The sequence below is a fragment of the Acomys minous genome (assembly GCF_964271855.1).
Source record: "Acomys minous genome assembly, chromosome: 11".
Taxonomy (NCBI): domain Eukaryota; kingdom Metazoa; phylum Chordata; class Mammalia; order Rodentia; family Muridae; genus Acomys; species Acomys minous.
Genome location: NC_140492.1, coordinates 111,496,370 through 111,509,927, shown reverse-complemented (window position 1 = coordinate 111,509,927; position 13,558 = coordinate 111,496,370).

The following is a 13,558-nucleotide window of genomic DNA, read 5'->3' as shown; positions in this document are numbered from 1 at the left end:
GTTCCTCGGCCCAGGGGACTTTATAAATGCCTGGTCAGGATGCTGGTACTTGACATTGCAAACTGAATTAGCCAACTTGCAGGATTCTCTTGGAGTTCTTCCTACTCCCTTGTGCACAGACATTGGTTTCCTAGCCTTTTGCAGCATCTGGGCTGCAGCTGCCTGCTTACTTGCCAGGCTGCCACTCCTCCAGACGGACCTGTGCGAGGCTCCCTGTAGTTTTGGCTCATCTATTTATTTGTTTCTTTATGTATTTACCATTACTTACCTGCAGATGGGCTGGAAAAACTAGATTCTCTTCTCGGGCCCTCTTCTGGATATGGTCATTTTGGAAGCAAGTTTTACATCAACATCACCCAAGGGCCTTTTAAAGTACTATTTTGTGGGGCAGGTGCGATGGTTCAGTGGTTAAGATGGCCCACTGCTGGCTCTTACAAATGACTTGAGCTCAGTTCCTACCACCCACATTGGACAGCTCACAATTACCTGTCACCCCAGCTCCAGGGCATATGAAGTGTCCATATTCCACAGGTACTTACAGTCATGAGTTCAGACACGCATATATATACATAATTAAAAATAATGAAGTCTTTAAAAATATTGTAATGCCCAAATCAAGTATCTTGTGGGTGGGCTCAGGCCATCAGTGTACTGTGTGAAGCTTCCAAATAATTCTGAATACAACTTCACTTTCCTCAAATAAATATGAGCAGAGCCGGCCAGGCCCCACAAACTATTTACACTTCTCCACAGCTCAAAAGTCTTCATTGGGTGTGAGGTCTTATGGAGAATCTGTTGGGGAAGGGGTTAGACCAGTGGTTCTCAACCTTCCTAATGCTATGACCCTCAGTCCCTCAGGTTGTGATGACCCTCCCCCCCCCACACACACATGAAATTTTTCCTTGCTACTTCATTCCTGTAGTTCTGTTACTGCTATGAACCGTAATATAAATATCTGCTATGCATGGCACCAGCAATGCAACCCCTCTCCGTCAAGAGGGGTCGAGGCCCGCAGGTTGAGAACCACAGGGTTAGAGGGAGAAAACATTCATTATATAAACAGCTCTCCGTTCCATTACCAGGACCCAAGGGCTGGAGTGTACTGTGAGTTCATGTGGTCCAGTCTATGATCTGTCCTGCACACCACGATTTTGCCTTACAGTTCGTGTGCACAGGCTTAGGGTGGTGAGTTGCTAAGAATGGGTGATTTCAACACATCACAAAGAAATGCTTATCATCCTTTAATGCATTCAAGGTTTTCATCTTCTAGAAGTGGCCCTTGCCTGCCTGGGAATTGTACCTGGCCAGGAAGATAGAGATTTCCAGAAGTTTGGATCATCGTTTTCCAGGACCCAAGATGCTGGAAAGGTCTACTTAGCCCCTTCCCCCAGTGGTAGGGCCCGTGCCCGTGCTTCTCCTATTACAAAGGTGCAAGACGGAGGCTCAGGAAGTTTTATGAAGTTAATTATGTTCAGGTCCTTCATGCAGCTTTGTAGAATTTCCTGGTCTCCTTGGGCTACCCCGCCCATCGCAGCACATTAGACCTTGTGCCAGCTGGCCTTTTGTGAGCTGTTTCCTCTGCTGTTCTGGCCTTCTGGTCCTCTTTGTCTGGCTGGACCCTGCTCTTCCTTTGGGACTGGGTTCAGGCACTAACTCCCATGGGCGGTTATCCCTGCCCTGTCCCCCGAGTCGTACTTGGTTAGGTGTCCCGCCCCTTGGATGCTTCTACTCTGCTTTGGCATGTGTCATACTTGATAGAATCTCTTCCCTGCTTCCCCCACCCACCTCCCCTCTATTCATGTGTTCTTTATTTTCTAGTGTTCAGCCCAGTGCCTGGCATATAAGATTGAAGCCAAGAGCGGATGACTCAGAAATACTACAATTTCGCTGTTAGGTTTTATTTGTAGTTGTGAGCAGAATGGTTTAAAAGCTCGGAAGCCTTCCTTCCTTCTTCCTCTACCTCCCTTCTGGTTCAAATTGGTTGGCAAGAAACGTTACCCCCTCTCTTGAGCAAAGGACACGGTCCTCGGTACCCATTGTCACCACACAATGCTTTGCCAGGCTCCTACGGGTGGGGGTTCCGGCGTCTGATGTGGTTCAGCTGTGGCTTAAGTATGCTGGAGGCTTGGTCCTCACTGTGGTGGTATTGAAGGTGGTAGTACCGACAAGAGATGAGGTCTAGTAGAAGGTGGGTAAACCATTTGGGGGGGTACGATCTCGGAAAAGGCAAACTGTAGTTCTTGGGAGCCACCGGTTTTCATGAGAGCAGTTGTTATGAAGACAACGAGCCTGGGCCTGGTTTCACCATGTGATGATCTCTTCTACACATGTTCCTGCCATTGGGATGCCATCCATCCCCTGTCCATCACCAGCAGCTGAACAGATGGAGTGGTCCAAACTTGAGTATTCACTCTCTAAAACTGTTTCCTTACAAAACACCTAGCTCCAAGTCTTTGTTGGGCCAATAGAAAGTCAGCTAGTACAGTTGCCTACCGTTTTGTTTGTTACAAATGGCGCACCTTTATTCATTACATCAGTTGCCTACTGTTGCTACAATAAATCATCACAAACTCGGTTGCTTACGTAAAAGTAATCTTATTCTCCTAGCTCAATTGTTATCTGGGAGGCTAACTGCCTCCTTCTGCTAACCTAGGCCTAGTCCTGGAAGCTTTTAGGCCTAGAAATATTTCAGCCTCTGAGACTTAGTGCTGAATAAGCTCACCCTTACTTGTTTTTTTCTGAGCTTTGGGCTGGCTGGTTCAACTCAGCTGTTCTGGCTCAAACTCTTCTCCCAGCTGACTTATTTAATCTGGCTTCTCATGGCCCGTAATTGCTCTGCTCGGCCTCAAACTAATTTAGCAATCTGCTCTAATAATTTTCTGGCTTCTCATTTTCTGGCTTGTTCTGTCTTTACCTGAGTTCTTTCTCTGCAACCCATCGCTCTATTACTATCCTAGGAAAAACTGCTTCCTCTCTCTCTGAAAAACTACCTCTTAAGTAGCTTCTCTTTCCTCTCTCTTCTCATGAGAGTTGGGTGTGTCCTATTCTGTCAAATCTTCTCTGCCACTCCATTAGACCACTTTCAAACATGGGTGCTTCCTCCTACAAACTAACTTCTTTGTTTGGGATGGAAGGCGTGTACCACCAGGCATGGACCTAAGCTTTTCTTTACCTGATACTTTCTCTACACCAGGCTGGCCTTGAACTCAGATCTGTTCACATCTGTCTCCTGGATTAAAGGCATGTTTGTATTCCAGCCAGATCACACAAACCTAGAAGATCTTTGGATGCGATCTCTTGCCAGAACAGCCATGTTCTGAATTAACTTTCTTCTACAACTTAAGTTATCAAAAATGCGTTACTTTATAGTTCTGGGTGTCAGAAGTCCAAAATCGATATTATAGAGGTGGAGGTGTCAACAGCATTACATTTGTCTTTGGAGACTGTAAAACAAGAGGCTTTTCCCCTGCCTTTTCCTAGTGTCACTGCACTGCCTTCATTTCCTGGCTCCAGACATCTTCCATCTTGACAGAGCGCACTGATTGAGTCTCTCTTGTTTTGAATCACTGTGACACAGTCCCTTCGTTCATCCTTGATCACATTTAGAAGACTCTTCGGACTACACTGGGCACAACGGGTGTGGTCTAGCAGACTCTCGGGAACGTAAGCTGGTTGGCCACCTTTTTCACTTATGCAGCCTTCGTTGCCTTCTGCCATGAATGTTAAGATTTGCAGGTTCTCAGATTTAGGATGTAAACCTCTTTCAGAGCAGCATTATTCAGTTTCCTATAATCATCTGTCTTTGGATGTTTGTATGATGAGCTCTGTCAAACAAATTAACTAGAAGTGAACTTGCAGAACTGTGGAATATTTGCACAACATTTTCATTTGCCCTTATGAGGGTCTAGAGTTCCACCACCACTGTACCTTATGAGGGTCTAGAGTTCCACCACCACCGCAAGCTCCATTCCTGCCGCCCTCCAGCCTGAACATGTCAGTGCACTGGTCCCAATTTACTTTTCTCCTGTGTTCTTAATAACTAAAGGCGCCCAGCTGATTTACATGGAATCTCATCCTTCATAGTCTCTAAGCCAGAAAGAAGCGTATTAAAATCGAGCTGGTCCTGTTGATGTGTGGCTGTGACCCAGGCGCTTAAGAGGTAAGAGGTGGGTGGGAGGTGGGAAGTTCACGGACACCCTTGGCTTCGTAGTGTGCTTGAGTCCAGCCTGGGATAAATGGAGCAATAAGAAGATGGTACCCAGAGTGAGGCGCAGCAATTTACAACCCTCCAACTTCAGTACTCACGTGGCTGAGGTAGGAGGACGGAGGATTGTGAGTCTCAGGCCACTGAAAGCAACAAGAAAAGCCCTATAAAAACAATACAAAGGAAAAGGCTCCTCCCCCACATACATCAGCAAAATGCCACAAGTTTATTTACTCAGAATATAAAAGCCTTGGAAATAGTCAACATCTGCAGTGAAAGTTCATGTTACTAAAAAAAAAAGAAAGTTCTTCCTTCCTCTTCTCTTTCTCTCCCTTTTTCCTTTCCCGTTCCTTCCCGCTGGCAGGGTTAGAGTGTTGTCAGACTCACAGTCACATGGCAGGGCAACACGTATCAAGGTGGCTTATAATTACATTATCTCCAACAGTGGAGTCTTGCTCAAGAAGGCTGGAACAGATCTGTTCGAGATCAGACAAAGGACACACCCCTCCTGCTCCTCCTCCTCCTACCCGGCCCTGGATGACATCATACAAAAAGTCATTTCCTGCTTGATCCTTATCTCTAATGCTCACTAAATTAATGGTCCCACTTCCTTTACTCTTGTATGTCGGATCTGAGAATAGACGTACAATCACTTCCTATTGAGGTTTATACTTATGACCCTGAAAGGTCATGTGCTTGGCTGGTTTTCTCTTCTCTGGGGAGGAAAATAAAACAGTAGTTTGATGTAGACAGTGGACAAACAGAACATACGCTGCTGAAATACAGTGAACACCATTGCCATTTGCTGATGGACGCATTTCCGACCCACAACTTGGCTGAAGATTTGAAACAAGTCCTGACAGACAGTATAGAAGTTTTACAACTGGTTAAAAAGGGTAGTGGTCATTATAAACTCTATCACTATGTGATGCCCTGAAGCTGACCCCCTTATAGTAAGGGACAGTGAAAGCAGCAGTAGACTTTTGTTGTTGTTGTTGTTGTTGTTGTTGTTTCGTTTTGTTTTTTTATGAGACAGGTTTTCTCTGTATAATAGCTCTGGCTGTCCTGGAACTCGCTCTGTAGTCCAGGCTGGCCTCGAACTCACGGAGATCCACCAGCCTCTGCCTCCCAAGTGCTGGGATTAAAGACATGCGCCACTACCACCCAGCCCAGCAGTAGATTTATATTCCCACGTTGCCACCAGAATCCACAGCTGCCTGTTCCAAAGGGAAACTGGGAGTTGAGTAACAAACCGTCAGATTCCTTCCTGGAAGTTCATGTTCCTAAGAGGATCAAGCTGTAAACGGCAGCCATCACTAAGGGCTGAGGTATTTACAAATAGCCGTTATGAATAGATGACACCACAGAGTCAAGCTAGCTGACCAAATTCACTGAAGACCAATATTCTTCAACACACCCTTAATTATCATAAATGTTTCCTTTTATGCCTCAGAAGTTTTAGGGTATCATCTTACTGCCAAGTCTTGGCAGAGTACTTTTGTATTTTGTTTTTGTTTGTTTGCTTTGTTTTGTTTTTTTCAGACAGGGTTTCTTTGTGTAGCCTTGGCTGTCTTGGAAGTCTCTTTGTAGACCAAGCTGGCCTCGAACTCACAGAGATCCATTTGCCTCCGCCTCTGCCTCCGAAGTGCTGGGATTAAAGATGAGCTCCACCAGGCCCACCTGACAAACGGTTTTTTTTGTTTGTTTGTTTTTGTTTTTGTTTTTTGAGACAGTGTTTTCCTGTGTAGCCCTGGTTGTCCTAGACTCACTTTGTAGACCAGGCTGGCCTCGAACTCACAGTGATCCACCTGCTTCTGCCTCCCGAGTGCTGAGATTAAAGGTGAGGGCCACCATGCCCAGCGACAAAGTACTTTTTAATGCGACAGAGTGACAGGGATGTCTACTGTATAGATGTGCTAATGGTTTAAGAGTCAGAATATTCAGGCCTTTGGACTCTTGACTTCATGTGGACATTGTACATCTTTATTATTTCTATCAACAGGAAGCAGATATGGCTGACAGAAACAGACAGAAGAAAATGAGTTCTAAAATTCGAAAATTTTTTCATCAGATCATGATTATTTTACTTGGAGGGGTAAAGTTAAAAACCTATTTGTATTGTTCTAAAGGGAAGGTTTTTTTTTAATGAGAAAATTTATACATGATAAGTAATACTTGGTAAATATAGGCAGGTGAGACACAATCACTATGGTGTTAAACTATTTTGTTTCATGACACTCCCTGCTGAGTGCGTGGCCTCCATCTCTCTTATTCCTCAGACCCCCTTTGCGGGGAGCATATCACTCTCCATTGTTGGGTACTAAGAAGGAAGTGATTTACACAAAGTCAAAGTAGGAGGAAGTGCGGCGGAAGTGGGTCTAATGTAGTTCCTGTAGCCTCCGAACCTAACAGTGGATGGATTCCGGGGCATCCCCCTTGGGTTTCCTTGGAAATATGTTACAAACATGGAGGCAGCAAAGGGAGTGGTTAGACTTCAGTACCTGTGAGTGCAGTTGGTGGTTGTGAGAAAAGGCCTCGGCAAGGGGCAGCACCTCGTCTCTGTTCCTTGTCTAGCGTATGTCCTCAGGCTGGTGACTCTACCTGACCCTCAGTCCTCTCTGTCCAGGTAGAGGAAGGATTAACGTAGAGCCATTCCTACAGCCCTTCCATGATTGTGTGTGATTTGAGTTTTTATATCATCCTTTCTCTTTGAAACAGCTTGAGTAATTCATCTTTTCTAAAGCTAAACTCTGATCAGAGATTTTATATATGTATGTGTATATATATACATTATATATGTGTGATTATATATGTATATATATTTATTTGCGTGCTTGGTTTTTTAATTTCTCTCATCAACATTCCACAAATTTAAAAATGAAGCATCTATTGGTTGCATATATTTATTCATATAAATGTGTCATTGATCGCTTTCTATTCTCTTACTAATGGATACTTAAGTTTTCCACATTTATACTTGTATAGATGAGTAATTTTTTATATAGAATGTTAGCTTTTAAGTACTAAATGCTTGGTAGCTTTAAAACATCATGAACATACTGCTTTCTAGTTTTAGAGGCCAGAAGTCAGGTATAGGTGTCACTGGACTGAAATGAAGGTGTTGGTGGAGGTACACTCGCACTGCAGGATCATGGGAAAACGAATCTCCCTATGCTTGCCAGCTTGGCTCATGGCCGCCTTCCATCTTTGAAGCGAGCAAAGTCTGGTTAAGTGGGCCTCACGTGCGCCCCTCTGATCTTGACTCTCCTGACCTCTTTTTCTACCTACAAGCTCCTTGGTGATTCTGTTCGGTCTACTTGGATAATCCAGTATGAATAATGAATTTCAAACTCACTTGCTCGGCAGCCGCAGTTCCTTGCACCCTCGCTCCCTCTCACTCTGTGAGATAGCATGATCACAGGAGCTCATAATTTTGGGGACCACTTGGGGGGGCATCCTTCTACCCCACGTGAAGTAGTAATTCTTCTAGCAGCCTAGCCTGCAGAAAGAATGAGAGGAGCAGACACGGAGAGAGGTTAAAGGCTACCGTGTCAAATATGGCTCTCCATTTATATTGCACTTGGGAGTTTAAGAGTTGCCGTCTCCACCACCCTACTGTGTAGCACTGAGCAGTACTGCTTCTCAGTACCCTGCTGGCCCAAGAATATCAGTGCAGTGTCTTCATGTGGTAAGAAATTCAGAACGTGAAAAGCACACAGTGGGAAGTAAGCCTCTTCATGACCTGTGTCCTCCAACTTCCTCTACAACGGCTCCTGGTTGTCAGCAGAGATGCTCAGTGTACAGAGAAGCGCACGTGACGATGTGCTTTAAGGCCTTTACAGTTAATGTGGGAAATACAAATACTGTTTTTCATCTATAAGTTCTATGTAAGACTGCCCCAGTGATTTAACATATTTTTTGTTTTAGGCGTTTTGACTCTATAGAGACTTTCTTATCTCTTACATAGAAGTCTGGATGCACAGAAGCTCTGCCCTGTACAGCTGCAGGGTTTCAGTGTATAGAGGCATATTGAAACAGCTCAGCTCCAGGAGAGGCGTCCTGTCCTCATCCTCAGAGCTCAGCACTGTGTTTGTGTGGTGAATCTGAATAACATGCTACTACGTGACAAGAAGACTAACCACTCCCAGCAGAGAAAAAAAATGATAATGTAGTATGGAAATATGCAAAATATAGCAGATAAGCAGATTTCACCACTGTGCATTCATATTCTCATGAAGAAGAGCATGGTCACCATAGCTAATAATCACTTTCTGAAACTATAGTCTTCTGCAACTATAATAGATGTGTTATAAAAAAGAAAGAAAGAAAGAAAGAAAGAAAGAAAGAAAGAAACTAAGTCAGGCAGTGGTGGTGCACGCCTTTAATCCCAGCGCTTAGGAGGCAGAGGCAGGTGGATTGCTGTGAGTTTGAGGCCAGCCTGGTCTACAAAGTGAGTCCAGGACAGCCAAGGCTACACAGAGAAACCCTGTCTTGAAAAAACAAACAAACAAAAAAAAACAAAAAAGAAAGAAAGAAACTATGATGAAGTAAATTCAACCCAGTTCTCCTACATTCAAATAATAAACAGGGTGAATTTTCCAACCTCATTTCAACATCAAGATAAGTCCCCACATGCCTGCCTGCCTAAGGACCTGTCTCCCAAGTGATTCTAGATTCTGTCAAAGTGCTGACATCTTTGTAGATGACAGTCATGTCTCTGTAGAGGAATTTTAATCTAGCAATATGTCTGCTCTGGCTGGAGTACAGGCACACCCTTAGTACACACTTTTGATCCCAAACAATGTTCATAAGATTAATTTGTAGAAGGAAGAAACCATGTTTGAAAAGGGACATTTACTTGGAGTCGGTGCAGGGGAGTTGAGTTCAGGCAGTTCAGTGGGGGTCACCAGAGGCAGCTGAAGCCAGAGAATAAGAAGGAGCCATAAGATTAGAACAGATTGCTAGAGTCAGTCATGCAGAGCAAAAAGTCAGAAGCTGAGAGAAGCCAGTTTGAATCAATCAGCTTGGAGAGGAGTTTGAGCCAGAAGAGCTGAGTTGAACCAGCCAGCCAGAACTCAGTAAGAGCTAGAAAGGGTGAGCTTATTCAGCAGTGAGCCTCAAAGATGACAATTACACCAGGCAAATAAAAGATACATTTACCGTCGTGGCGCTAGCCTTTAATCCCAGCACCCAGGCAAAGGTAGGTGAATCACTGTGAGTTTGAGGCTAGCCTGGTCTACAAAGTGAGTCCAGGACAGCCAAGGCTACACAGAGAGACCCTGTCTTGAAAAAACAAAAAACAAAAACAAAAACAAAAGATACATTTACATGTCTCAGTGTCAAAGCCTGGACACAGAACTGGGAAGATAGCTCAGTGATGTGTCTTCTGTGAAAGCGTCAAGTCCTGAGTTTGGCTTCCCAGCACCATGCACAGAGGTGAGCATGGAGTAGTGCACACCTGCACCCCAGTGCTGAGGGGTGGACAGTGGGTTCTGGGGCTCACTGGCCACCCAGCCTGGCTGAAATGGTAAGAGCCAGGTTCAGCGGAAGCTCTTGTCTCAAAAACAGGATGTTGAGCAATAAAAAGAGACATTTAGACATCAACCATTGACCTACACACACACACACACACACACACACACACACACACACACACACACACACCACATACACACACACATACATACACACCACATACACACGCATACACACATACACACACATGCTAGTGTACTTACATATATACATGCATACATACACACACACACATACACACACACACACACACACATACAGAGTTTTGACCTCTGGAAATAAAGTTCCACCTCACATAGAGTTTTGACAGCTCTGGAAATAAAGTTATGTACTTTTATAGGAGTGTAAATTTATAAGTTATCAGTTTGTTTTATTTCAGATGTCAGCACATAATTTAAATTCACAAACCCCTTGCACATTCGCAAGGATATTTCTCTAGGCTACTTTTGTTAAAAACAGGAGTTGCTAGAAAAAAAAAAGATAGTTATAAATGATGTGTATTTCAATGTTCTTTGTAATTTCAAAGCATTTGAAGTTATATGTAAAAACTGGGGTACTAGAAAGTAATTTTTAAAAGTAAAAAGTATGTAATCTTATACCAAAAATGTTTATGCCAATATTCTACAACATGTTTTAAAGATACATCGTCTTGTATATATAAAACTGTATAAATCTGTTTTTAAAAGCAGTCGTGTATGAAACTGTAGGGACTTGAATTTGTCAGCAGTGGAGTGGGAAAGCTGGGGTCAGCCATGGTGAGGAGCGACTTTATACTTTTAACTATATACAATTCCTGTCTGTTTGAAATTTTGATCATCGAATAATCCAAACAATTATTATTAAAATTAACCAATAAACATGGGTGGTTTGAAGTAGATTGGCAGGTTCCTCTGTTCCATATGGTCGCTGAGAAATCCAAGTTTCCTTCTCCGTCTGTCACGGGGTGTTATCTTCATTTGAAGACTGAGGTTAAGGACCGGATTCCCAGGAAGGGGAGATTGTGAAATACATGTGCGTTGTTTTAAGGGTAAGGCAGAAACTGGGCTGTTTCCTCTCACTTTTCATTGAGGAACACACAGACAGACAGATACACACACACACACACACACACACACACACACACACACACACACACACTGCCAGACCTAGGTGGAGAGGCTCCCCCACCCCCGCCCCCAGCCCAGCTATGACTCACTATTGTGGCGCAAGGAAAGCGGTAGTGTTGGTCCACAGCGGCCTTCCCCTCCCCACCTGGTCTTGCTACAAAACTAGAAATGTTCCACATGCATCTCCACTTCCGGGAAGGGTTTGCCGTGTGGTCTTGGCCTCAGAGACCACGGCAGCTCACCGGCGGCGCTCCTCACAGCACTGGCTGGCACTCAGCCACAGTCTGCTTCTCTTGCTCATGTCTTTTGTGTGAACTGAGATGGTGTCGGTCCACCTCACACTCTTTCATTAGATTTATCAGATTTGTGCTGCTACAACCAATCCTTGCTTGCTTGGGAGCAAGGATAACTTTACTTGTAGGGATAAATATAGTCATTTGGAGCAGAGACATAACGTGTGTGTGTGTGTGTGTGTGTGTGTGTGTGTGTGTGTGTGTGTGTGTGTGAAGAAAGGTGTGCTCAGAACCTCAAGAATTGGATATGAGAGTCAACATGAAATATGTTGAGTCAGGGTTTTTTGTTTGTTTGTTTTCTGGCCCAGAAAAAGCTGAAGAGATGTGTAGCACGAAGAAAGGTGACAGACTGAGCACACGCAGGTGAAGGTGACGCCAAGGGACCCAAACCAGGCAGAGCATTTGCGATGATGCCTGAGAGCTGACACTTCATCCTGTGCTTGGAGGGATACAGGCGCTGGCTGGAGGGCGATGCAGTTTCACCTGCTCATCTTCCAGAAAACTGATACCCGGGTAAGAAGTAAACTTTAAAGAGGCAGAGGATGTGCCCAGAAGACACGGCTGAGAGACGTGTTTAAGAAATGGAGTGACTGCCGATGGTGGTGGCGCTCGCCTTTAATCCCAGCACTCGGGAGGCAGAGCCAGGTGGATCACTGTGAGCTCGAGGCCAACCTGGTCTACAAAGCCAAGGCCACACAGAGAGACTCTGTCTCCAAAAACCAAAAAAAAAAAAAAAAAAAAAAAAAGAAAGAAAGAAAAGAAAAAAAAGAAAGAAAGAAACGGAATGATTTATACCCCGGAGGACACTCAGAAAGATCTCACCTCCACTCGGTGTGGCTGGGAGCACTGGCACCCACTTCCTGCCTGGTCTCTGGGTCTCCTGCCACCTTTCCAGTGCCCACTGTGCCTGCACTCCTGTTCTGCAATGCTCTGTGGAAGTGGGCAGCTGCTACTGCAGGGGAAGCGCTGGCTTCTGTTCTGCTTAACCAGGACCTCCCTTACTGATGCACTGTTTGCTTTGAGTTTCCGTAGAAACCATGCCTATAATGCTGAACTCAGCCTTGGCCCCATCCACACACACTTTTTTTTTTCTGTGCAAGTCACGAGGTTTGGCCCTTTCAGTTGTGCCCTTTTCACATGTCCCCACTTTCCCTCTGTTTCTAAAGGGTGGTCAGTCACGAGGGCCAAGCCTCCTTTGTCACACCAAGGTCTGTGCCTGTGCTCTTGGCAGGACCGAATCTGGAGGCAAAAGATGTGCTCTTAGAGACACGCTTCACGTCAGCATCTTCACTCGGCACTGGCGATGACGTCAGGGCTCACACACCCAATGCTGCGGCGCAGAGGGCCTCCATCAACCAAGTTGGGGAAGGGGGGGGGGGCAATCACATTCATACTTCTTTTTTTTTTCTTTAAATAATTTATTCAGATTACATCTCGATTGTTGTCCCCTCACTTGTATCTTCCTGTCCCCCCCTTCACCCCATTCCTCTCCCTTAGGCCCGTGACGACTCAGGATGGTGAAATAGCAACCGGTTTCTTATATCACGTAAACCTTGCGTGTGAGAGGTGAGACGAAGAAAGGAGGGTTAATACGCATTAGCTCCCTGAGGTCTGGGGCCTCACCTAGGAAAGCAAGTGGCCAGAGATGTAACAGTGTGGCCCAGTGCTTTATATTCGATTGTCAATTATTTTGCTTCCTGAGGTCTGCTGGCTGTCTCTTAGGGGCAGACTATCGCGTACCCCAAAATGACATTTGGAATCCTTGCTTTCAAATTATCCCTGATTGGCTGAGTAAATGCCTACACCTGGGCTGGGCAAAAAAAAAAAAAAAATGAGGTAGGCGTGGCCAAATCTCCAGGGTGTGGAGGAGAGAGAGACAGGTGGAGGAGAAAGACGCAGAGCCGCCAGGGGATACGTAAAGAACCACGTGGTCCGAGTGGAGTGAACTCTGAGAAAGGCGTGGAGAGAAGTGGCCTGGATGAAGAGCATGCGCAAGTATTTATAGAGATATAAATACTCCATAAAGAGTCTATATGTGGATGATAAGTAGCCAGATAGGAAAGATTAAAGCAAATGGCATGGGATGTGGGGCTGAGAGATGACAAGGTAGATTAACCGGCACCAGGTGAAATAAGGCTTATTTAAATAGAACAGGTGTCTGTGCATTTTATTTGATATGATAGCGGTTTAATAATAACCACCATAATAATTATAGGCTTTTAATAATAAAAATTAATAGCCTATATATTATCTGCAACATAGAGATGACAGCAGTCTTCCAGGTCTGGAAACAACTGTAGGTTGGTGCTTGTATTCCTGGCTTCATTTGCAGATGTTGACTATGGTGCCTTCCTGTAGCTTCCTCCTTGTGGCTTCTTCCTAACCTACGTGCCTAAGGGTGCTTGGACTTAGGTGGTGCT